The sequence below is a fragment of the Nasonia vitripennis genome, chromosome 1 (assembly GCF_009193385.2).
Source record: "Nasonia vitripennis strain AsymCx chromosome 1, Nvit_psr_1.1, whole genome shotgun sequence".
Lineage (NCBI taxonomy): Eukaryota > Metazoa > Arthropoda > Insecta > Hymenoptera > Pteromalidae > Nasonia > Nasonia vitripennis.
In genome coordinates this window covers 9,018,008-9,045,168 of record NC_045757.1, presented here as the reverse complement: position 1 = coordinate 9,045,168, position 27,161 = coordinate 9,018,008, and the positions used below count along the sequence as shown (strand labels likewise).

Sequence of the window (27,161 nt, the reverse complement as noted above, 5' to 3'; positions counted from 1 at the left end):
ACGTAATCGAAGGATGTATGGTGTGTTGATATGAGGTGTGAACGGTTGTGAATTTTCGTTTCTATTTACACTTTATTTTGAAAGACGGAGATAGTGCTTAGGCCGCGAGCAATGCGTTAATAGTTATGCGCTTACGGCATTTCTCGCGATTTATTCCTCTTATCGCGGCTATTGACATTATACGGCGCCAAGGATAGCAGTCTCGGGCTTTTTTTCTATTGAGACGTTACCGATAACATTTGCACTTCTCCCTCTGCGAGCCAGCTTATCCCGTGTACAGTATGTGTGTAAACTTGTATGTCTCATTGTGAACACTTCATCGCTCGATTAGGAGTTGTATTGGATATGTCTCTGTCGCTTTTCGTATAATGCAGTGCTTGCTGATCGATACTTTTGCCTTCTCGGCGTATGAAATATGAGCATTCTCGGAGTGCTTTCGATAACATTGTGTTTGGATTTTTTGTTTTTTAATAGGTCGTGGTATAATTCAGTATTTTCATTGTTAGTCTTCAACGTGATTAACTCTAAATTATTTATAAAAGCTTCCGTAATGAAGCTACCTTTATTTTATTTTCAACGGTTCGCCGGTCGAATAATCGATCGAAGTCGACCCATTTTAACTCTGCGCCGTGAACGAAGTCTCTCTCGGAAACTTCAAATAAACGATTCACTCTGCGCTCAAGTGTCATTCAACCCGAGGTCACCTCTCGGAATACAAAGGAAAAGTAGAATCATTTGAAATTTTGAAAAAAAAGCGTTCGCTCTGAATGCAACTGTGACTATAACAGATTCACTCCGTACTTTGAAACTGCCAGATCAGACGCCTTCAAACGTGCACTAACAAGAAAAACATACTCGCGCCTAGCTCTTAGAGCGTCAACTCTCATCAGACCGATTCTCGAGACAGCAGCATCCTCTTCTCGTCTCGTCTCTCGTTTTCGTGGTGCAGACCTTTTTCTTCCACACCGCGGGCTGCTTCGCCATTGACGAGCACAAAAAAGAGTCATGTGCACTTAGAGAGTATACAGATCATACATTATTTACGATTGTTTATAGGAGAAAAGCTGACCATACGTATCTGCCGATTTCGTAACGAAAAATTCCCTTACCCATATACTTACGTCACTGTAATAAAAATCAATTAAAAAATCATTCCGTAATAGCCCGGCGATAACGCAACACAAGACACAAACACGGATTACAATACACAGCACAACAATTCCAACCGACAATGGCGACAAGTCGAGACCACGCAAAACGCGTGCGCGAGAGAGCAAAAACGAAAAAAGGCTATAGGAGCGATTTTTCATCGACTCGTAGGCAGAGATAGAGAGAGAGAGAGAGAGAGAGAGAGAGAGAGAGAGAGACGCCAGATGCATGCGTACACGCATACGGCGTAACCTTACGCACACACGAGGCTGTAGCTCGTACATACGTGGGCAGTCGTCGCTCGTTTCTTTTCATGGAGCGAACGACGACGACGAGGTCTTTGTCCTCTCTCTCTCTCTCTCTCTCTCTCTCTTGCTCTTTCTCTACTGCTGCTGTTGCTGCTGGCGAAATTAGGCTCGTGATCGCGACCGTTTCTGTCGTCGTTTTTTTCTCGGATGCTTTCTTCTGTGTTACTTCGCAGTCGCCGAGTGCCGGCTCCTCGTTCGGATCGCGCGCGCGAGAGAGCTTTATTTGCCGACAGCTCTTTGATGCTGATGTGTGTGTGTAATGCCAGAGACGGAGTAGCCGATGCGCTTTCGCTAATTGCGTGTACAATGAGCTTTTTTTCTTTTTAATGATAGTTCGTTTATTTATTTATTTTTTCTTAAATCACCCACGTTTCTAATCGATTTCCTGTTCCCTCTGTTTCAGGTAAGTCCCACTGCAGCACGTAAGTTCGAGCCTAGAATTTAGCAAGCGTGTACTTAGAACGAGAGAGACCGGTTGTTGTCAGCTCGGCGCGGAAAGAGCCGAGAAAGCATGCGAAAAACTACTTCTCGTGTAATTAAACTACTTGCACACACAGGGCAAATATAAGTAAATTTCTCGGTGACACGCAACGCCGAGTTAGTAGGTATACATACCACTTGGCGTTACGCGATGCATACATTATTCACTGCGCTTTTTTTGTAGAACAATGAGGAGAGAAAGACTTTGCGACATCCGAGGGAGAGAGACGCCTATTGTACGCGAAGAAAAACGGTTCGGATTATTCTCTCGTATTCTCATTCAAATATAGTCGCGCTATGTTTTAAAAATTCTGGCCCCTAACTAGCTTATGGACTTTATATACTCTATTCGATGCCGTTTTCACTTGCGACCATGTAACTTTGGGTGATATTTGAATAGCCCGCGAAATTTTCAAAATTCTACGACCCCGATTCGCCTCCCGAAATACGTCCAACAGATTCTCCGCACACGTACATACAACTCCAAGCCTCGATGCTAAAACACACACACAGACACGCATAGACGAAACGAGTTCAAAGGCGAGTTTCCCAGAAAGCCGAGGCGATAACCGTCCAATTTTCCTCGACCAAACACAATCGATGCCGCGGCGCACACCTCTCCGCTGAGCGCGCGCGACCCCCTGACACATATCTCGGAGATAAAAAAGCGCGACTACACACACACTGCCTAATATACTCGGGAATAATAAAGTGCGCCGGTAATTTAGCGCGGCTCGAACAATACGAATCCTATCCTGTAATATAATAACTGCGCCCTTGACTCACTAGCTCGTGTAGAGACCTACTAGAGCCCGGCCCAATTGCGCGTGTGCGAAAGAGAGAGAGAGAGAGAGAGAGAGAGAGAGAGAGAGAGAGAGAGAGAGAGAGAGAGAGAGAGTATACACAGGTTCAATGAAGCGTGGAACGAGCGAACCGATGAGACACGAGAGCGAAACGCTCGACGGCCGATGTGTATAGGTAATGAGCCCCGCGCGCATTGCATCGTTGGGTAATCGAGGCGCGACGAGGGAAGGGCTGTGGCTCGGTGCACCTGACAGCATCCTTGTCCCCTTATCTTCTCGCTGGCGTACTATACAGTGCGTCGCGATCGAAATGGGGTCTCTGACTCACTGCATTTTTCAGCAGGTATTATTGCCGATGAGCTGATGAAATACGTCGTATTATAGCTCTCTCTCTCCCCCTCTCTCTCTCTCTCTCTCTCTCTCTCTCTCTCTCTCTCTCTCTCTCTCTCTCTCTCTCTCTCTCTCTCTCTCTCTCTCTCTCTCTCTCTCTCTCTGCTAATCGACTCGCTGTTACACGCTTCGTTTGCTCACTGCGTATATACGTTTCATTTCGCGGATCACGACGGATTAGGGGTGCTAATGACGTGCGAATATTGCGCTTGAATTATGTCTCGCTTTAAACCTCATCTGCGTAATTTTCGCAAAAAAAAAAACAAGCAAACCTTCCGCGGCCTCGTTTGTACCCTTCCACATGTGTAATACGCAGTGCATAAAAAGCAAAATACTCTGGCCTAGTTATATAAAACACAGCGAGTCGCACAGTAGGCGCGAAATGGAAAAAAGCGGAGAGACAATCAGGTGTCGAATATAATGCGTCACATGACGTCGTGCGGCTTGCACTTGCGTGAGTCCGATGTATCCTTCGAATGTGACGAGCAGGTATGCTGGCAGTAGTGTTTTATGCGCGCACGCACGCGATGCTTTTTGTTTTTGCCATCAGCTCTGCGTGTGTGCGCGCATGTCTCTCTCTTGTACTTGGAGTCCTATATGGAAGTGCCGCGGCGGTCATTGTCGTCACGAGCGTGCGTAAAGGATTATGCCGATGGCGCGAGAGGCGAAAGGACGACTTTGTTTCGAGAGGGAGAGCGAGAAAATGAAGTTTTTGATAATACTAAAAGAAAAGAACGTCTTCAAGGCAACGACTCATCCGACCCAGACCTCACTCTCGCGATTCCCGCAAGCCAGCCCACCATCGGTATACAAAAAAAAAGTTCGAAAAAGGTGCGCTCGCTCTCGACTCGCGCTGACTCGAATTAATTTTTGACTCAGACGCTAGACCAGCAGAGTCCCTCTCTTCTCCGCAATAAGACTTCCGGCTCGCGACCAACAGACTCCCCGATGATTCACGCTCTGCTCTGTCTTTGTGCTGCAGCGCACACGCGCGAGCGACTGAATAATCCGCCGTATAGCTCGCTTTTTCTCTGCTCGAGATAAAGCGCGATTCTGGTGCGCAAGTGCGCTTGTCGTTGCGCTTCTATTCGGGATGATGTTCACGAGCTTGGATGAGCGGAGCGGCTTGGATTTTTTAGCGCTGGATAATGCGCTCTTTTTTTATGTAGGTGAAGTATGCAAATTAACGTAGATCCTTCGAGAAAGTATGAGCCCGCGCGATGTTTTACAGTATACTTATGAATTTTATACATCAAGTACACGGTTTGCGGATACGGCTGATGTGTGTGTGTGTGTGTACGGTAATCGACGACGACGGCTACATAAGGCGGGAACAAGTTTCCATAAAAGCAGCGGTTTTCATTTTTGATCTTTGATGACTAATGCTTGAAAATATAATTAAGACGCGCGCAAGGTCGGGTGTACTTTTTATGGACGTATCATCTTTAAAAAAATGATTGCGATTATGAGCTAATGTGTATAAGAGAAAAAAACTTGTTCGTTTGTTATGCCTAATGAAATTATAATACGAGTTTTGAAATTTCTTTTTTCGTACGGCAACGAAATTCAAATCACCGAGTCTAATTAGATTGTAACGGCGAACCTATAATTATTCACCAGGACTCGTAAGCTATAATCGTGCCTGTTAAAAAAAAATTGATTCCTCATACGCCGGCGGTGAGAGGTAATAGAGAGGCGTCATGTACAAGAGTTACGAGGTCGTAATTGTTGTTTCGTTAGCCTTATAAAAATCAATCTTTTTCTCGTTCATTACAACAAACAACTGCGCGCAACAATCCCACCCGAGATCATCCGCTTTTCCTCGGCCCGTAGCTCCGGCACAATACTCCGACATACCCAAAACACAAGAGCTGCGCTTGTGTCTAACACGCAGCAGCATCTACATACATATACATTCACTCAGCAATGTACAAACGGCAAAAGCGCGCGGATTGGTCGTCATCCCCGAAAAGGCCTTTTGAGGCGGCGGCGGATGACGGACAGCTGAAACGCGAGATGCGCGGACAAAAGGCGGCCGACCAACCCGGGCGTCTCGTAGTATAGTGCGGGTAACAAGGGAGTCTGTGAAATCGCTAGAACTGAACCTAGGAAGCCGCCGAGAGAGAAACGTGTGCTGGATGTCGGAGGTGTATTGTTGCGCTGTAATAGTTTTTTTCCGGCTCGTCTGCTCCCGCGTATAAGCGTTTCTAAATTGTATACATCTCTCAATTCCGCGCCAGAGAGTTGAACGAACTCTCGATTGTTCATATCGTGTATACACACTTTATAACAAAATCTCGAAGCGATTGCATGTAAGCGAAAGTACACCAATTTTCAGAAGACAGAGAGCCTCTCACATATATATATATATATATATATATATATATATATATATTGTTCGAAGCGAGTAGCGCAATTTCTATCCTCTCCTCATTTCCTTGTTTCAATCCGCGACTGTAAATTATACCACTCGGCACAGAGGCATCGCTGTAAACGTGTACACATAGAACGAGACGTGACCGCGCGCGGGAGAATAACAGTGAAAGTGCCGGCGCTCGTGTATATGCAGGAATTTCAGACTTTTTTACAAGCCGGGTATAGAGGTCCTGCAGTGCGCCGCGCGCGCGCGTTTTCGATCGATCATCTTCCCTTACTCGACGAGAGCGCCGGGCGAATTATGCAAGCGCCGCATAGCGTGTGTAATCGGGATTCTTCTTCTCCACTGTGTTTTAATGGGGAAATCAACTCACTGTAGCTGCAGCCTAGGAGTATATATAGGTATAGGTACACGCGATGGCTGTTTATGCAAATCGCAGCGGCGAGGTCTGATCGAGGATTAGGTAAGGGCGATGCGATGTTCTTTTCGTTGCGATTCTTAGACGCGGTGTTTTTGGAAGATTGTGTGATACGGACTGTATATATAGTCTCAAAAATACAAGACGAAAGCGTATCCGTTAATTAGAAAGGCTCGCGATTCCGTTTTCTCGAAATAAAGCTATAACTATCCATCAATGTCGGCGAAACGGCGATTCATAATTCAGCCGACAAGCGACTGCATAACGAGCCGGTTCGCACATCGGGGAGAAAGAGTATAACAGCTCGCGGCCGTGAAAAAAGGCGTCGGAGTAATTAAAAATTAACTCGCTGAGTATATTCCCGTGCACACAGTAGTCAGCTGTGAAGCACACAAATAATAAACTCCGCGCGTCAGGCTTATGCTTCTTCCCCGCATCTCTCTCGTCTTATACACGTAGGGAGTCTACTCGAAAAAGGAAAAGCCGGTCTCGGCCAGCTGCGCTCGCTTTGTGTATACGGCTCGGCTCTCTCTCTCTCTCTCTCTCTCTCTCTCTCTCTCTCTCTCTAATAATTAAAGGAGAGAGACGCGTCGACGACTCGGGGGGTCATCTTTCGGCCGAGAGCGCAGAGGATTCCAGCGCAGTCCGGGGAGATTTTTCGGTGCGCGTAGAGAGGATGGATTATTTTTAGCACCGGAGCGTTTTCTCGTTGAACTATGTCGCGTGTGTTCGGCTATGGGTGAGAGCGTCGTCCGATTAGACGTGCGAAGATACACCGAGAGTAAATTGAAATACTTATCTTATCGTACCGAACGTTTTACAAGAGCCTAAAGCACGCCCTTCGAGAGAAGAAACAATAAGTAACCTTCTTAGAACAGTCCATCCTCTAATCCGTACAGCGAACCTTCTCTCGCATTTCTCCGTCGGCGCGCGATACCGCGCGGCAACTCCCTCCGGCGTCGACCCTCAGCGCGCATAAAAGGCGCAGTAAGTACGTACAGGGTCGCCAAGACCTTTTATAAGAAGACTCCGTCTATATACCATACATCCCTTCGTATTATACGTCCGCAAGCGCGTCTGAAGTGTATAGCGAACGGCAGATGGGCCGTTTTCTCGCGACGCACACACGAGGAGGGGCGCCTCTCTCTCTCTTTAGTTGAGGGAGTCTCGTTCACGGGGGAGGTCTTCTTCTGTATCTGACGTTGGGCTGGGCGATCGCTGATAGATCAGTTTTTCGAGTATAGTATATACATTCATGCGAGGAAGGAGTGTATTGGTCGACGAGGATTTCGTTTTAAGGGCCGTCACGTGTTTTGATCGATTCGTTCAGTGATACGTGTAAATATAGGATTGTTATATGATGGGGCATGAAAAACCCTGTATAGCTATACGAGTTTGGCCGCAGCGTCAGCTGCGCTGAACTTTAAGGCGCGTAATAGGAAAACTTTAACATCTTCCTCGGCGCTTGCCACATGACTTGGCCTTTTCCACAACTCTGGAATAGCAAAAGTATAAAGCAACAATGCGAGACACTCGCGTATACGCATCAGACTAATAATATTCCGTTCGCGAAACAAAACCATCTCTCTCAAAACTCCATTCACGTCAAAAGCATAGCTCTCATCCAAATATCTCTCTCCGCCGTATAGTCGGCCGCGCGCGCAGTTTCGTTCACCCCGCGCTTTCCGACAGGCTTCTATTATTAGTGCGCGCGACCCACGTACACGCGTGTCTCTGTGTGTGTGTGTGTGTGTGTATATATATAAATGCGAATGGGCAACGTCGCGGATTTACGAGTTTGTCCGCGCTCGCTACTCCCTTCCTTTCTTCCACCTACTTTAACGACTTATACTACTGCTACTATATGTATATATAGTATACTGAGTGTGAGCCAGCAGTGCAAAACTGTAGAACGTTTTTCGAGCGCTCGTTTCTCTTCCGCGCCTGTTTTTCCCTTTTCGTTACACGCCGTCCTGATTTTCCTCGCGAAGTGGCGAGATGCGACAAGAAAGTGGCCCTGATGGTCGCTTTGGTATGCAGGGGAGATAGAATTTACGATTGTGTGTTAATAATCGATTTGTGACTATATTTTTCGATTAAATTTTCAACCAACTCTTGCGGTCGTTCGAAATTACCGAGAACCGCAAAATCAAACTCCCGCATTACCCGCTACTGCTGGACGTGTCGCGTAACGACAAAAACTCGCCTTTTACATAAGACCCACACGTCGACAATAAAACACTTCTTGCCGCGGCAGAGCCCGCTGTATAACGTACCATAACGCTCGATCCTTAAGAAAAAAAAAAAAAACGCCGAGCTCAGAAAACTACTCTAAACGCACGGACCGAAAAAATTTTATTACCGGAATAAAAATCCCAAACTACAAGCCCTCGCGCGAGAAGAACAACTCGGGGAATCCGATCGCAAAAAAATTCTCCGCAGCGCATCCTCCGAGACATGTGCAGTGCTGCTGCAATGAGAGGTTTTTAGTCGACTTTGGTTCATGCTCCCGAGAACACGATGATTGCAATGATTGCGAACAAAACGATTATCCGCACAGGTATACAGGGGGAGAGATATCGAAGTGAATATACGCAACTACGCAAGTGCCGTCGCGGCGGCGACTTTGTGCAGTTCCGCACGTGTAATCGATGGAATCACCGGCTTGACGATTCAATTACTGCACTCGCGCGGAAAAATTGAAATTATTTAGTGCGCGGACGGTATATGCTACTTATGTAATGAACGGCTGGACTTCTTTTTCTGCGCTCGAATCGAGTCTTTGTGGTTTGACGTGTGTTGTGTATGAAAAACTGCAATTTTACAGTGCGAAATCGTGCGCGACTTGTAAAAAAATCGAATTCGCGTGTGATTGGGCTGTTCGAGCAGAAAATTGTTATAAGCTGATGGAAGAGAACGAATTGTCTTTCCATGGATAGCGTGTAATTTAATTTCAATAGCAGGCGCTTATAATCGATTTTTCCCGAGCGCCGAAGAGTTTCTGCTCTATATGAGGCTTAAACGGACTCGTATGCGGCCGAGTAAGAGTAAGAGTTGAGAGAGAGAGAGAGAGACCTCTCGGCGACTTACAAGGCGGCCGATGTAACGCCGCGGTATAATATTAGGCTTCTTTAATCGATATTGCTCTGATATGGTGACTGGGCGGTGGCTTAATTTTATTGAATTATTACTGCGTTTTCGTGTTAAACGATATCGAGTAGTATTTAGCTCTATTATATAGTCTAATAATAATACTCATGAACTATTTTCTTTCTTGTTTCAGGTAAGTGTCCGCAAAAGCATCCCTTACCCAGACGCATTCAATCTACATACGTAAGTAAACATAACTCGTTCGTAATCCATTTCAAAGCACAGCTCAACCCTCGTCTCGTCACCCCACCCACACCTGCCAAAATCCTTCAACGATCCAACTCCTCGCCATAAATCCCAACAGTTCAGCGACCGGCGTGCAGAAGCTCTCACTCTCAATCACACAGCGCATATTCCACCTTTCTCGCGCTCATAAAGCAACAGCGTCCGTCCGATAGTTAGACGTGTTATACACACGTGCGGAGGAGGCGCCGCTCTAATTAGCCCGAGCATGCGCGATACACATCGACGTCGAAGCGCGGCGATATCGGACTGTGCTCCCCCGTACAGTCGTTATTATTGTGCATAGAGCTGTATACACAGTGAGAGAGAAAGACGCGCTGGTATACACACGCAGACGCGAGATATCGATCGCTGAGTTATACTGCGCTGCACGCGAGAGGAGGAATTGGAAGGAAAGGGTTATTGCAATCACGCTCTCTGGCACTTTTTTCCCCTTTGCGAAGGTATGAGCTCTGCGCCTTTTTGCATCGGTTTTCTGGGTCAGGAGGAATTGATCTGAGGAAGGTAGTTTTCGGGTGTACGGTTGATACGGTGAGATTGAGTGAGGTTCGGGAGTGGAAGACGCCCGGAAGCGATCGCTGCGATCTAGATTTTTTTATACGTTGTTGCAGTAAGTTTTATTTTAACTTTCACCGTGGCATGTAAACGAAACTTTTTCAATTTCGAAACGACAAGCTGCAATTATTCGTCTCGCCGGCTCGACGGCGACAAAAAGCCGACAACAATCGAGCCGCACCGTAATTAATCATTGAAAAATGAATTCAATCGCGTCATTGCGAATATCCGCGATCGGATGGCCGATGATATCCAATATTCATCGAAGCGCGCTATGACTCACGATTACAATATAATATATGAATACGTATATATAACTATGCTCTCTGTCTGGTATACACCCACAAGCGGTATCGAATTAACCAGTCGTCGATGCCGAGCGACTGACAATTAGTCGCGATCTTCTACCGCCTCGGCGTCGCTCGTTATACGAGAAATGATAATTTCAGCGAGCGGCGCTTTGACCGTTTGTCCTCGAGTGTCGAAGAAATTTTGGCTTCGGCCGACGATCCCGTTATAAAGCTATACCTGTACGAATATATATTTATAATCAAATTCCTCAAACAAACATTCCTTCAAATATCCCGACGCCGTTTTTGTTTCCAAATCCCCAACTCGTCACGAAGTGTAGAGAAAAAACAAATTTCGAAAAATCAAAGCACCGCATCAATCAGCAGCAGCTCATTACAATATATCACCGCAACTCTCCAGCTCGCTCGCAACAAAACACACGAGCCGCACGACAGTGTAGATATATAAAAAAGGCAAAGAAGAGAGCCGCGAGCGTCCAAGAGCCTACAAACTGATGTGCGGCGAAGGTCTCGCGCGCTACTACGTAACGTTTAATATGCAACGCTTACGTAAAGCCGATCGAGAGGCTCGTTTGCGGAGAAACGGAAACGCGCTTGATAAACAGCGGCGAATTGCTCGGATTTTACTCTCCGGCAAATACGGAGTGCAATAACGACGCCTTCGAGATGACCTTTCGAGGTAAATGCCCTATTCTCGCCGTATAGAGGGAAAATTGCTGCGCCGGGGCGTGATTAGGAATGTGTGCGGTTATGATGTATGTTTGATAAGCTCGTCGTCGTACGGTGTGGAATTGAAAATTGTTTTGCTGCGGGATTGCTTAATGCTGATGATGATTGCGTTTAATCCGAAGTTGAGGTAAAAATGGTAATTGTGATGTTCTTTATAAAACGCGCGAGTGTGTCGGGTTGAGAAATTCAATGAGAGATTTTACGAAAAAGTCAATTTTGCCCGATAGGAAATTAACTCTCTTCTGGAATGAAATTGAAAAATAAAAAAAAATCGTCTAAGTGAGTGTATTATATGCAGGCGATATGCAGTCACGAAATCGCGATTGGCCGGGCTCCATATTTGGAGTAGTTTCAGAGCTCATCGACTTAACAGCGAGTCCGCGAAGCATTTCAATATCGCCCGACATGCTTCCACGTACATCAGCTGCTGCTGCACTGCGCACGCGATGGAAGCTTTGCTTTGGAAAAAGACTAGTTTGTTTTGCACGCGAAACCGGGACAGCTGACTTCTTTCACTCGGGCGGATGTATACGTATGTAACGTATAGGAAACGTTATCGAATGCTGGTTTGTTGTACAGGAAGTTTGGTTTATCGACCAGAAACGAATGGATTATTCCAATAGCGTTGAATATACATTTCTGAATATCGTACAAATTGAGAGCTGTGGTTTCGTCGGACAAAGACACTTACGCAACGTCTTATGCAAAGAGCTGCTGGTGTCCAATTTTCCATAAATCGCGCATTTCCTCGAATTGCATGTATATCCTACTACGCTTTTTACGACATTTCGTTCTTCCCAACGACCTTCGCTACAGCACCGTTAATTGATATTTACGAGCGGACATTTTCCAGTCGATAACAATCCAGGCGAATTAGCCGCCAAAAGCATCGCAAGAAACTTCTTTCTGTGCACGCAATGCACCTCCTGCATTGAGCTAATCGAGTTCACAGAGGGACACCTGTCAGACTCGTCGCGCTTGGCCGAGGTCGGGACCTTCCCTCGGCCGTCGATGGGCCGGACACACGATACGAGGGTGTATACATGTAATGGGTGCATTGGCGCGCCTGTGCGCGCGTTTTCGTCGGTTTTTTGTACTCGAACTCGTCGATGTATGATTTATGTTTACCGGAGGAGGAAAGTTACGAAGAGCGGCATATCACTTACTCCGAGAGCAAAAATCTTTATAAGTAAGCGCGAATTTCGTCCCAAAGCTTACTCCGCGAAGGAAGAATACTGAAAAAGTTTCCACAGTCGCTCGAAACAAAAACAAAATCACTATATAACATATACCTCGATTACCAATCAGCATTCCCGTGGCATCTCCCAACGATCGCTCGTCGCTCCAAAAAAAGAAAACCGGCGAAAAGACAACAAAAGCAGCTGCGCATTGTAACGCGAGGCTCGCGATCGGTTCGTTGACTCCTCTCTCTCTCTCTCTCTCTCTCTCTCTCTCTCTCTCTCTCTCTCTCTCTCTCTCTCTCTCTCTCTCTCTCCATATACTTACTCTCGTGTGGTATACACACATGGAGGCGCACACACGGACGCGTCGAATCTGAATTTCTATCAGGCGAACCGGCGAGAGTTACGGCCTCTCGGCATCGCTGCATAGGAAGGTGTATATAGTGGGTATAGCGTGTATGTGTATATATACCCCCGGTGCACACGTTTAACGCGCCGATGCAGAGCGGCGGCGGCGCCGCGGACGCCTCTAATTAAGCTGCGACGACGAGTCGACGGCCTCGACTGATGTAGTGTGCGGAGAAACGCGCTCAGCGCGCGCTTGATAACGTGTGCCCTGCTCTCAGCTCTCTCTATGCTGCAGTGTATGCGCGCTCGTTTGTGTTTGCCGGAAAAATGCGCATTGCTCGCTCTCTCTCTCTCTCTCTCTCTCTCTCTCTCTCTCTCTCTCTCTCTCTCTCTCTCTGCGTTCGTTTGGAAATTCTTGCATTTTAACGAATCCCGACGATGCTGTACCTATTTACAGTGAGGAAAGGAGATCATCCGGATGAAATCATTGTGATTTCATTTGTGAATTGTCTGATCTTTTCGAAAATAAAACACGATTATAAGCCGAGCTGCACCAGAAAATTCAATTTCCTCGGCGCGCGATCTAATTAGCCAAAGAGTAAAAAACATACACTTCGCGCGTTTAAATAGAATACACACGCAGTTTTCAGGTCGCGATGCTGCTCTCTCGAGTCAAAAGCGTCAACTCGTACTCGACACTCGCTTCGCCAAGATGATGCCGCGAGAGACGTCAAAAAAAAACGCTCGGCTAAATAGAACGTTTATAACGGCCGCGCGATCTTTTCGCCCGCGCGTCGGAGAAAATGGGTTTACGATAGACGCGAAAGAGAGAGGATGAGGCTTTTTGTTTGCGGTGCGGGCACAGGAGTTTTACGAGGATGATCTATCGCGAGAGATAAGACGTGCGTGTATAATCACCAGAAGTATATTTTATGGCTTTACTAATTTGCATAATCTACTTTCTGAAGTGTACAGTATACCTATGCACGTTTTTTTCAACAAACTCTAGTATACACAAGCCAATATCGATTAATTATTTAACACCGATTGATGGCTCGACCAACGGCACAACCCCGATTATCAATCGGGATGCGAAGCCGAGAGTGAAGCCTATTGAATAAACAAATGACCCGCGGTCGCGACCGAACAAAGCCTCCAGATATGCAAAGTGTATGGCATCCCTTATGGGGCCTAACACACACCTATAACATACATATACACATTCGCCAGATAGCAGCATCTCTCGAGCGCAGCTGAATCGATACAACGTTAATACCTCGCATACTTAACTCCACCGACGACGGCCCCTGCTGTATAACGCTCTGCTCTCTCTCTAGCAGCTCATCGGTTATTGCTGAAGAGCCGCTACAGAAGGGGATGGAAATGGGGCGACGAGAGATGTTGCGATGGGATTTATTAAAAAGCTCGAGTGGAATGCTAGTGCTGCCGGGGTGTCCTGATTCGCCGGAGGGTCGTTTCATGGAGGATAGTATGTATAGTTAAGATTTCGCGTTGTCGAGAATTTATTGTAGGAAATTTAACGTTTTCGCTCCGAACGAAATAAAAGCGAGAGCAAACGAATCCGAGTCAGCATCCCGGAGCGAATATTTACTCAGAGGGCGGCTCGAATTCGCTTGGGAAGAAGCCATTTGCTCGGAAAATTTTATACGCTCGTCTAACAGAGGAAGTTTGAAAAATGTCTCGCAATCTGCTATACCAACGTGCACACAACGCTAGTTTTATATTCATCGCGATTGAGCTTTCAATTACAGACTCGACTGACAAAAGCTCGTTGAAATTTACAGCCTCCGCAATGTTTGCGCCGTAAAGAAGCCGCGGTGTATACACAAAGCCGGGCATTATTATCAATCAAAAAGTAACCCCGCCAATTTCCCCCAGCTATATCGCGGAATTCATAAACTTCCATCTCGCTTCGCGCATATAAAACCGGAATAAATGTGAATCTAAAGCAGCGGCGGCGGCGGCGGCGGCACATCTGACTCTCAAATTATTCTATAGGTACATATATCGACAACGGTGACTCTTGTCCAACGCACAGAGTCTATCCGGAAGGACCTCTGTCGAAGAAGTAGCCTTTACGAGCTGCGCGGGACATAAATTCCGGCGCCGGTAAACACTCGCGCGCGCCACTGACAGCACCCTCGCGCATGTAATAAAAAGGGCTCTGGCTCGCCATTTTCGACGTTCGGCGCACCCTCGTATACAGACACTATATGGATGCAGGACCAGCCGGCGCCATATCACCCCCCGATGACGACTCTTCTCTCTCCGATCGTCGAGGCTCCCTCGACAGGATCTGCGCTCACGGCTTTGTCTTTCCGATGATGCGCGAGCGAGGGTCTGACGTCAGTTCTGTGCGTTTAACGTTGTATAGAATCGCTGACTGATATGCAGCGCGAGAGCTGTTTTTAATGCGCGCGTAACACGTCGTACACGTCGTTGCAGGAGTGCGCGGATATGGATGAGAAAAGGAATTTCGATCGAAGCGTGGGTGGGAGAGAAAGAGAGAAAGAGAGAGAGAGAGAGAGAGAGAGAGAGAGAGAGAGAGAGAGGCTTCCTTTGTTTCCGATTGATTAGCTTTTCTTTTCTCTGTGCTCGCGAGTGGCTCTTTGGAGGGGATGTTATTGAACGAGTGCGCGCATAAGTGTGCGGTGTACGTTGAATCACGAACGGCGTGACTGTGTGTATGTGTGTGGGTGATGTACCTTTTGATATCAATTTATAACGTGTATTACCGAGGAGCGCATTGTTTTCGCGTCCTGCGCGCTGCGGGATCGAATCGGATGAGCTCGTGGTGTACACTTACAGAATACACTATATTATAGTTTCCTCGAAGGCCCTGACTCTTCGAAAAAATCGTAGTGCGAAAACTCGATAGAAAATCCTCATCGAGCTATGGTGACGCGCCTCGCACACACACACACACACTCTTTATCGAGCAAACGTCCGAGCAATTTTCCTCTCGCCTTCATCATCAGAAGATATGCCCTCCGGTAGCCGTATTACACGAGGTGATTCATTAAGTCCACGCATGATCCTAATTAAGCCTATACGCTGCAGCGAAAGCATTATACCTCCCGCTAACTCGTCGGGCGCGTGTAATATAAAACTGCACTGCCGACGACGACGAGCCCGAAACGCTGCAGACAATCGGCCTCTCGCTGTATATACATGTATACACACTCCTCGTCTGCCAATTACCCGGCGAAATTACGCGCAATTATGTAAAACTCCGCGCGCACATTGTCTCTTCTCCTACCAGATATACATGTATAGACGCGTCGACTCTTTTTCCTGGGCAAACTCCTACGACCTCTCGACAGGTGCATGTGAGCGAGGAGAGCTGCTGTTAATTGCGAAGTTGTGGAAGGAATATATCGGGCGCGTGAGAATTAACCTGAGTGTGTGTGATGGTGGAGAGAAGCTGTTGGTTACGTGGAGAGAATGGAAAGCAGGCGCTGTTTGAGATTTACTTTTTTTTCTATTCGTTGAAGCAGCTTTTAAGTGGAAAACGCGAGAGCCGTGGAAGTAATTGGGATTTCAGATGTGTGTGGCTATTTAGGTATATCGTTCTTGGTTGTCGATGCAGCGCCGGGGAGAATTTACGCTTTTGGGTATCCGGGATCGTAAAGCCTAAGAATAGTACAACGCGATCGATAGACATTTAATAGAGCATCACAAAGCCAAATATAAGTACATTTGACGAATCACAAAGCGCGAACGAACGAAGTTCATACAAAATAAATACGCAGCTCCCATGCAGAACAGGCGACTTATTGATTTTTCCGCCGATATACCTCTCGGCTATAGTTTCTCCCATTTATATAGCCATGACAGAAATCGCGTCTCTAACTTGTACCTGCAAGAGCTGTATACGATATGTACATCCATCGTCGAACAATCAAAGATTCCATTTACATTTCCAATCGAACTTAAATCGACGTCGCATCCCCGCGCGCATATATTTCATCTGCCCCGACTTGCAGCTCCGGCGCATAAATCAATGCACCTTCACATATAATCATAATTGCATTCTTTATAAATCCTCTTCTCTCTGGCCGTCTATATTCTATCGGTTAAAAGTACCTACCCACGACCTTTGGCTGGAATCGCGGCCAATTGAGCCCAATAAGACTCTCTCTCTCTCTCTCTCTCTCTCTCTCTCTCTCTCTCTCTCTCTCTCTCTCTCTCCTATCGAGAGATATAATAATATCGATTTCACTATAATCGCACGATCGCTCGTTTCCCAGGACTACGACGAAATCGTACGCGTATATAAAAGCAGGATGAGTCCAAGGCTTCCGCGGCGACAATGGAAACCTATTATACCAGAGGGAAAATTGCTCGGACTCCTGCACACACGAGAGATCGTAGCATATGGGAAAGTAGAGTGACTGCAGCGATCTCTATGCGTGCGAAAACAAGTTCCGCTCGCCGGCTCTTCTTTCGTTCGCGCCTATTTTTCCCGTTAGACCTGTTCTCGCGCATCGAACGGATGGAGCGACACTTGACCTTTTTTTTTAACGTCGCGGCGCGCGAATTCTAATATTAATTTAATCGCATCGATTGCCCTTTTGTATACGAGGGACGATTAAATTTCCACTCAGCAAACGCTCGCGTTCTCACGACGTATATTACGTACACGCTCGATTACGCATACATCGAAGAAAGGTCGTCGCGGGGCTACTCAATTCTCACACGACACTTCCTCGACGTATATATCGATTTCATAAACAAGCGCGTGTACATGCACAGAACAGCTATATCCGACGCTTTCTTCCTCTCGTTGCAGCATAACCTGCAGCTGTTCATTTTTCGCGTCGAGATCTATAACTTGTCACTTTCTCTCCGTACGTGTATCGCGCGCGTATCATAGACACACACACACACACACTGATAAAATTACGCGCGACTTCCTTATCTCGCGCGCGCTCGCGTCAATTGAACTCGCTCGGACTGGCTTCTTCTTCTTCTTCTTAGTTGGCAAACACACTCGGCCTTTTCAGTGTAGCCGCGATGCTCCGCGCTCGTATATATACCTACGTAGACGCTTAATTCGCGCCGGCGGCGACGGGCTTCTCGACAAGAGGCCATTCAACGGCTCGACTTTCTCTCTCTCTCTCTCTCTCTCTCTCTCTCTCTCTCTCTCTCTCTCTCTCTCTCTCTCTCTCGCGAAGACGTTCCGAGGAAAATGTCTTTTCAGGGGGAAAGATGAGGCGAGCGCGAGCTGCAGAATGCGTAATGCCGAGCATTCACTACGGCCGAGAGGGAAATCTGATGCGGCGGATGGGCTGTTGCTGAAGGAGATTAAGATTGTTTGAACTTGGAGCTGTGGAAAATCGCGTTGACGAGCGAAAGGCGTGTGTTTGAGGTGAAATGTGCGCGCGGAGCGGTTAGGCTGGTTGTGGACTTTTTTTTGCAATTAGCTGCGATAAGCAGGTTATATGCTGCGAGGCGTTGAGAAATTAGAGTAATTTTTTATCTTGACTTGTCTTTATAGATTTGAAACGAGTTTTTTTATCGGCTGTGCATTTTGACACGCGCTTGTCAGCGCAATAGAAACGTAGCAAAGCAAAGCTAGAAATCACTGCAACGATTAATTCTATAAAAATTGTTATAAATCCGCTACAAATCACCCAAATATCTTAATAACATCAGTAGCAGCAGCTGCGGTTATAACACCTCCTGATGATCAGCATCGTCGTCCTCCAAAACCAGAAAAGCGACTACACATGTCAAAAAAAGCTTGCGGTGACTCGTGCTACTTGCTCGCGTTACGCACGCGAGCAATCGCATCGTATTAAAAAGCGCTTCATCGCTATACAGAGTGAGAGGAGGGAGACGCGCGCAATTATCCCGCCTTGCGGTAATCCGCGGTGTACAAATGACATTTTTGCGCAAACACACGCAAATATGTGTCACGCGGCCGAGTTTTCGTGTGAACGCAACAACCGAGGCTCGGGCCTGCTTCTTCATTGTGTTTTCGCGTGTGTCCGCGCGCTGCTTTTAATTAGGTTATTCCTGTATTAACGACCGAGTGCACTGATGGAAGTGGAGAGACATTTAGACAAATTAACTTACGTATGAGTGTTTGATGAGACGTTTGTTTACGTTAGACCTGTGAGTCGTTCTTTTGTCGTGGATGTGGAAAAATTAAAAAGTCGTCAGCTGCAAAAAATAAACGTAACAACGACGAACAGATAAGAGCGTGATTGTGCCTTGGTCTTACGCATACTCGTGGGGGTAGGATATCCAGGTTAGCTAGCTCGAATAATGATTCAATTTTAAGGTGCACTTTTTCCATCGCGTAATTCCGCGAGACTTGTATACATATAAAATCCGCCGCGATGTCTCGAAAGTGTACCAATAATACTCACTCGCTCTAGAACCAGAAGAAGAAACTTGTGTTTTCCTCCCGATGCTCGTGATGGAAAGTATATTGTTTCCTTTTTCTTCTCGCAGTGTCCGACTCGATAACGCTATCTCTCTCGCCGTATCTTTTCTCTACGCTCGTTTGAGCTAAGAGAAAAATCATCGTTCTCGAGACTCAAAGCGCAGGCCCCGTGAGGATAGCGAAAAATTATATGCCTCGCAACTAGAGCGGAGTGACTGCGTTTTGTCGGTTACCATGGCTTAAGATATATCTCGCGAGGGAATTAGAGAAAGAATATAGGTTTTTTCCTCGAGTCGTGCGTATAATTGCTTTCGAGCGAGTGGTGGACTGTATATGCGGTTTTTAGAAAGTTCGAGTTATGTTTTAGGAAAATAATTAGCCGGTTTACGGCTGCAGTTTGGGTTATACTGAAAAAAAAAACAAATAGGCGCGAGACAATGGTATCAGCGCGCTTTCTAAAGAGGCTGTTGCACATCTTCCGTTTTTCCGCGCATGTGTGCTTCGAGTTTTCTTTCAACAAGTTTTTTACACTACCGGCTCGAGAACGTTTGTTAATTAACCGGAAAACGTATTAGATTTTTTCCCGATGCACGAAATCGCTTCCTACGCATTCCTAACAGTATCGTTTCTTTTATTGTTTCAGATAAACTCCAGCCGTCATTCAACAACAAAGATTTGTAAGTAACACTACACATATAACTGCTCGCGGAGAAATAAAAGAAAAACCTCTCCCTCACACCGTTACATCCACGAAAGCTCCGGGCAACGCGAAAAAGACCAAACAAACCGATCTTCCTCTCTACTATTCACCCGACAGAAGCAAAGCAAAAGCCGGGACAGGTGCATCATTCCCACATAGCATTAGACGCACAAACCCGGCGTTGTTTATCGGTTCACCGCTAGCCATATAACCTGTGCTACATGTACACGCAGCAGTCAGTGTCTGGCTAGCGCCGCTAATTGTCGGGAATTTATGAGCCGCGCAGCGACACGAGCCATTAATTTCGCGAGTACTGCGTCTGGCCGAAATTTAGAAAATGGAGAGAGAGAGGCTCTCGCGTGCGGATAGAGCAGGTTTCCTTACGTGCTTGTAGTTCGCTTATCTGTGATGTCGTGTGTAGCTTCGTGAGGTGGAGCACTTGGTGTAATTCAAGGCGTTTGGACTGGACTCTTTCCTCACCGCTTGATCGCTCCGTGTCTCTGGTCAGCGAAGATTGGTGGTGCAGAGGCAATTTTCTGAATCCCTCAACTGAATTTGCGCTCCGAGTGTAGATAATAGATATAGAGGTGGCCCACCTATGCCGAAACTATCTCAATCAGGTCTACTGCTTGAACCGCTCATGCTACAACTGCTCCCGAGCCCATCGAGAGTCGCTAGTTCTCTTAAGAATTGAAGTAATTTCACGTGCATCGGAATCTCTGTTGGAAATATAGACCCAGTAACCCCGTTACACCTGTCACCCAAATGTCACGCGCAAACGTGCGCAGACCTCTCGGTCTCCCTCTCTTCAACCCACACAACAAAACCGTTACCTATATATAGAGATACACAAAATCAGCCGATAAACGAATGATCTCTCTCGATCCCGGCTTTTTCCCAGCAGCCGCGACCCACCGCAAACCTATAGTATTCTCACGCCGTATAGCTGTAGCGAAATCCTCCTCTCATCCGTGGGATCGAAAACTTGCGCCAAGGTCGCGGGGCCCGACGACAGCGTCTCAACGCATCTTTATCGCTATGTATACGTGCGTATAACTAACGCAGTGGGACGACGCGTCGTGAATTCGTAAATCGACGGGATCGCAGTCACGTGCGAAGCTCGGCTTCGGTGCAGGACGTGATGGCTTGGATGTATAGGTATATAGGTGCAGTATCGAGGCCCCAGAGTCGTTTTCTTGTCAATGGGTTAAGGAGCCGCCGCTGTATTCCACGTTCCCAACGTGGCTTTTGGGTTGCGGGGGTTTATGCGAGAGTTTTCAGGTGTTCCTAACGGGGTATTTACGAGCTTTTACCGGTGGCGAGTACTTCACTGTGAACGTGTACCTACTACTTTTGAATGGCACCATTCCTTCCCGCGTAAATCCGAGAAAATTCAAACGAATGGAAAATAATAAAATTCAATCGCGCTCTCCAAACAAATCAACGCACCCGCGCACGCAGCTCACGCGTAAACTTCCGCGGACGCAACGCGGAACGGGAAAATCTCTCACTCCTCCACCTCCACTTGCGCCTTTAGCAGCTGTCAAGCGTCGTTGCCGCTTGAGAAAGGCCGGCGCTATCAGACGTTTGGTCGCAGCGAAGCGCGAAACACGTGAATCCGATCGAAGATATATCGAGAGCGAGTTAGATTCTGCGCGAGAGTTAAGAGAAAATTCTTTTGCGGAGAAGAAACACTCGCTTATACCAGATTCTTTGCCAGCCGGTCAGGTTTTCCCTCGCGTGCGATCAGTCCGTCGTCGGTTTTCTTCTGCGTGTGTGATGCGCGATGTGGGATATACGGTTCCGATGGAAATCGCATCCCAGTGAGAGATCTACGGTGCTCGAGTGTGAGTTTCATTCGACGATGGATTGTGTGCTATGTGTTCGATGATGGGATTCGGACGTGATTGTGTCGTCGTTGCTTTTTCGTTTGGGTAAGAGAAACAGAAAATTAGAACGTAATACACGCGATGATATAATTTATAAAAAATGTTAATCTCTGTCGAATCTTCATGAATGTGTCTAGATTTGTTATTCGCTACCGTAAAAGGCAGTCGAACTGGCTGTTGCGTATATCTTATCGCGTGTAATGCACTTGAACACGTTGATGGCTATATCGCATCCCAATTAAAATCGATGCATCAGAAGCTCTCAGAGCAGTATAAAGCAGTTATAGATCATCGGGAAAGAAAATCTTGAACTGATTTTTCAATAGTTCTCGAACGGAACATTTATACGCAATCGTCGAGCGATTATTGTTCACCGTCTTGCAACAAAGAAAAACCGCGGGTAATTATCCTAAATAATTTTAAAAAAAGCAGCGCGTGCGTGAGTAATACCGGACGTTGACGAGCGCGCGTTAAACAGCGATTTAACCAGATACCGGGAACCCGCCTATTTTATCGACAGTTTAATTTGCAATTTTCCGCGCTCAAGCAAAGCCCGCCACTAATCACTACCTGTAAGACAAATTACCGCTACGGTTTCCTTATCCAAAACGTCAAACGCTTCTGGAATGCGAAAAAGCACTCACGCGAGCATTTCGCATCGCATAATATCTCGTTCAATTATATGATTGGCAAAATTGCCACAATAGCCGGCGGACCGACGACCCAAATAAACAAACAAACAAAAGCCTATAAATACGCACGCGAGTGAAATTTTCAAAGCGAGACACCTGCAGCAGCTGCGATGCTTCGCGGCGAAAAAAATCCCATCCAAACAAACATCGCGCGCGCAAAGCCGAGACGACTATACGAAGCCGGACTATAATTAGCCGGCCGATGACACACACTCGCGCTGCTTCGTATCAAACGCTGTACACACATTCGTTATAATATAGACGACGGCTATAATGCGCCCTGACCGCTCGAACTGCCGCGACGGACGAAGAAACGTGCGCTGCTGCAACGGACGCGTGGCGACGGAAAAATAGAACAATGACTGCGTTGTGTAGCGGTGGAAAAAGGGGGAGGTGGTGTCCTAATTATTTCGGTATTTTGAAGCGTCTGCGTTGTGTTTTTGATATATGCTTGAGAAATTTATTGTGGAAACTTAGTTTCTATCAATCTATAGATAATTAGTTATAATAAATACGGAAGTAGTTAAATCAATTATTATTGTCCCCCCACTGCAAGCTAACTGGAATTTCACACCTGATAGAGCGTAATTCTAGTCTAACAGAGTCTAATTTCATTCAGAAGGCACTTAAACAGTTAATAAAGTTTGCTCGCCATTGTTCCGCACTTTTATCTTCATCTACCCATCGAATCTAAAATAATTCATACACAGAGCTCTGCGCACGCTATTAATCGAAACTTTTCCCACCTGCACGAACCTCCTCTCTCAGCCAGGCCAAAACGAAACCAAAACTCGAATTTATCACTTTGCCACAGCGCACCGCAGAGCAATATTACACAATTAGGACATCCACCCTAGCGGCGTCGCGTTCCTAATTACCGCCAGATTTTGGCATCGTAGAGGCCTTTGCACGCGTCGTCATCGAGTTTCGTTTCGTGCTCATCTGTATACACAATAAACAAGGGGGCATATTTTGACTCCCGGGTATACGAACACACACACACGCATCAGGTGCGTCGTTGATAAACAGCGTCGTTAGTTGCGTCGTGGAAGCAGCGAAGCGCGAAATATTTTTCGGTCGAAATAGCGGTTTATGCAACGAGTGCCGGTTCGCCTTTTCTTCTTGGCGCCGTGCAGGAGGCGTGTGATTCAAGTAAACGGTGATTCACAACGACCTGCGCATTGGGAAAAAAATATTTTTCTCCGATCCCGCGGACTTCTTTTAGGAACGTAATTCGCTTTCACTAATGTATGACTGACTAAACATATTTAATGAGCCTAAAAAAGAATCGATATCGCGAGATCGATAATATAACGAAGGAAAATCGTATCCATCTAACAAGAGCCTCTCTGTCTCGTCCATTCGTAGTGAACAATTAAGCCTCTCGGACAAAAAACAACAGCTCTCCGCGATTCACTCTCAAACACAAAAGAGAAACCCGTAGCGCTAATAGATTAATCTCGCGAGCATCGTAATTTCCGAGCGCACAAAAGTGTGAAATTTCCCCATAAACAAGGCTCATTCCCCCTTTTTCGTCAGCGGTGCCTGTACACGACTGTCGGTCCAGATCAGTCCTCTCGAGCGCATCGCCGTAAACAATAGGCAACGGCCTCTAGTGTTCGACCCGACGGGATTCAAGAGTGAAAAGCGAGAATGTCGGGTGTATTGGATCGGTAAAGTCTGCGTTGTATCGCCTCTCACTCGATCACTGCGCGAGCTCAGTCGTGTCGATCCTTTCTATTTCTCGTTGAGATGAGGAATCGCTTATTATTGCGTCTCGTTTTCGCTACGTCTTGCAGCGCTTTCGATTTTTTTACTCTTGTGATTTGTGGACGTTCGTCAACTTCTTCGTAAACGTCTTTTCTTGATGTCTGCTATTACGGATGAGTATGAGAGGAAGATTTAAAACGTACTCGAAGACTGGAAAATCCCAATCGCTGTGATTCAGCCTCAATTCACGGCATAATTTTATGCGCCAGGATTTCCTCGGGTTATACCCCAAAAAGCTAAAAGATCGTCAATATCATCAACGCGTTATAAATCCACCTCGCGATATGGCAATAATAACTCCAAAACAATGACTCACACACATCGCGAAAAGCCCGCACTTCGCTTCACGAGCTTTAATCACCAAGGAATAAAACGCCAACAGCAGTAGCGGTATACCTCGGCATTAATTCCGACATAATAGGCAATAGCAGAACTGTCACTCGGCAGGCCTCTCTCATATTTCATTCGACCCTCTCGGCGCGGCCAATCAAGCGGAAGGGGGAAGAAAAGGACGGAAGGCCTTCGATTTCATTGCGCGTATCGCCTCGCGAAATTGCTTTCTCTCGCGCGCCGAGACGTCTGCGACCGAAAAATCCACGAGGAGGCGACGAGACGACGCCCACGTGGGCGTCCTCTTGTATTCTCTGCTGCCGGACGGTCCAATTCAAGCTCGTTACGCGCGTTTTCCTGGATCCGACGACTTGGGAGAGTATATCGTATCGTGCTGTATAAGTAGTCTAAAGAGTTTTTGGTACACGCGGCGGGTGGAAATTGCTTCCTTCTCTGTGCTGCGGAGGCTGAGCGACGCCTGAGCTGATGGGTGTCGTCTTCTTCTTGGCTGGCTTCGTGATTCCAGAATATGGAAATTCCGGTTCTAATTACGCGGTTATTTTTGCCCAGGGTTTGAAATTTCCGCTCGCATTGATCGATCCGCAGCACCTGTTCGTCGTTCCGAAAACCCGCTTCAACGAAGAGAAAATAAAAAAGGTTCGACATCCAAAAAGCTCACACCTCTCCGAGTCTCAAGTGGGGGGTCTCCTCGTCGCGTGAAAAACCGCCTACGGCCAGCTCTCCCATCTCTCTCTAACTCGGCAGCGCTGCAGTAAAATTGGTCGACGGCGAACTTGCGTTCCACTTCCAACACACAGAGCGTCGTCGTCGTCGACGACTAGTCGGGATTGCGTGCATCTCGTTGCCCACTTGGCCGGCCTATTTATAGAGCCGCGAGCTCGGCGCGCACTCATCTGCCCCCTGCGAGAAAGAGAGCATCGCTCGCTCTCGGCTGCGCTTTTTCTCTTCGAGACGAGTGCCTTCGTTCGTTCGTTCGAACGTTGAGAGTTCAGTTGTGTAAGTGACGCGAGAGGACTGATAGCGATCATCGCCGGTGTAACATGCGACACGGACAGTCGAGGGAGATTTTGTGTTTCAACTGCGCCGACGAGATTATTGCAAACTTTTGTTCCGGTAATTCGTTGACTGTGCATTTCTCCGGTGGTGGAATCAGTGCTGGGTGGATATACGGAGCTATAGGTACGAGATGAGCTTTTGAGCTTTGATGTGTGCGTTTGAGGTTTGCTGAGTGGTTGATGAGCCAATTTGGAAACAATCGGCATAATGAGGCCTGACCTCCCTGTGTACTTGATGGCCTTAAATGTGTCTAATGGATGTAGTTTGGATTTTTCATGTTACACAATGCGCTGAAGTATAGCTTCGTTTTTGAAGATTGAATGAAGTATAATATCGTCGATGAAAGATTTGGCGATTTCGTTCGAGTTCGATATTCGATATTCGATATTCGATTCGATATTCGATTGAGTTGCAGCGCTATGCGATAGATCGGTAATGAAATTGGCCAACGAGCAATTATAGGTCAAAGTGTTTCGAATCGAGTTGTTACACTTTATGCGTTACGTAAACGTTATAGCCGCGGCCGTGATTTTATTTGATGAGCAATAAAATCGGTATATTCAAATAACTGAATCAACCCTTATACTTGGGTTTATTTAATCTTTACGAGATCGAACGGATCATTTAATTAGAACTTCTGTGGTTAATTATATAACTCTCGCGAGCGTTAATTGCCTCTTCAATAACAAATTTTATTTCAAGAATCGAAAGAATTCGAATCACAAAAAAGTCGCCCGAACCCCTCATAAATATAAATCGACTGTATTCGCAATCGTCACCGATCAATACCAATCCCCCAACCCACTCCACCCTATATCCACTTTAAGTAAATCTCAAAAACACTCTAAACAAAAAAAATTCGTCCACTTACGCGTTCGTTACACAAAAGCCGAGAATTGCTCAAAAGGTGGTCGCTCCATGGTAATAAGAGCCGCGTTCGCGCACCGGTCACATTATACGAGTTCAGGTATTTCGAGTCGTCTTCGAAACTCTTCCGGCTTGCCTTATTCCTCGAGCATTGTTCCAACCGCTTGTGTTATGCACACACACACACGCGGGTACACGTGCATTTTCGCGTTACAGACCGCGTGTTAACAACGCGTGGAAAAACAAATCGCGCGCGAACTGTGTGTCTTTCCGCTGTTCTACTCTTCCGGCTTTTTAACTTTCGCGAATGCGACGCGTGATGCGTTAACGGGTGAAAGGGCGTTTGAAGGAATCAATCGCCCGGCGAGATTAGTCGGAATTTAGAATTTTGAATTCCTTGATAAACGCAATGTGTAAAAAGTATAATTGTACCAGTGTGACTCAAGCTGTTCTCGGAAATTAATTTAGTTACGAAGGTGCGCGCGATAAGATAAAAATGAGTAAAGGAGAGGATTAAAGCTGATCTTCCGATGCAACAACAAAGCGAAGTTTAATTGGAGCATGCGGTCGTCGGCGCTGAATCAAACAGAAGTGAGGATATTGCATTAACGCGCATTATCGCGTCGCGAAAACGAAGTTATATTTTTCGCGCGTGGACGACGTAATGAGCGGTATAAAATTAACATTTATCTCAATTGAGCCCGTCGTCGCCGAATTCAAGCTCGTGGATATGAAATATTTAAAGAGCGTTTCGGGCGTGCAATATAACGAGTGAATCATTGTATTACCTTTTAACTCGATCAAAAATGATAAATTGAAGGTGCGAAGATTCACTCGGCGCAACGTAGTTTCAATCCATCTGCATCTAATATAAAACACACTATATAGGCGATCAACTAGCCGATCACTTGGCAGAAGAATCGAAAGTTACACGTGCAGGGAGCCATCGAAGCGAAGCCGAGCAATTTGCTCTAATGAC

At 46.5% G+C, this 27,161-nt stretch overlaps 1 protein-coding gene across 13 annotated transcripts in view; it reads left to right on the top strand.

Annotated features, from left to right (window-relative positions):
• LOC100120752 (F-actin-monooxygenase Mical) overlaps positions 1-27,161 on the top strand; it is a 62,154-nt gene that overhangs the window by 7,084 nt on the left and 27,909 nt on the right. For 11 of the 13 annotated variants that reach the window (XR_004227333.2, XR_004345185.1, XR_004227335.2 and 8 more), the window contains exon 2: positions 19,501-19,534. The gene's annotated coding sequence lies outside the window, so the exon portion shown is untranslated. Of the gene's footprint in view, positions 1-9,208; positions 9,259-19,500; positions 19,535-25,151; positions 25,439-27,161 lie in introns of those variants that run through there. The other 2 variants (XM_031928079.1, XM_031928087.2) reach the window with 2 other exon arrangements.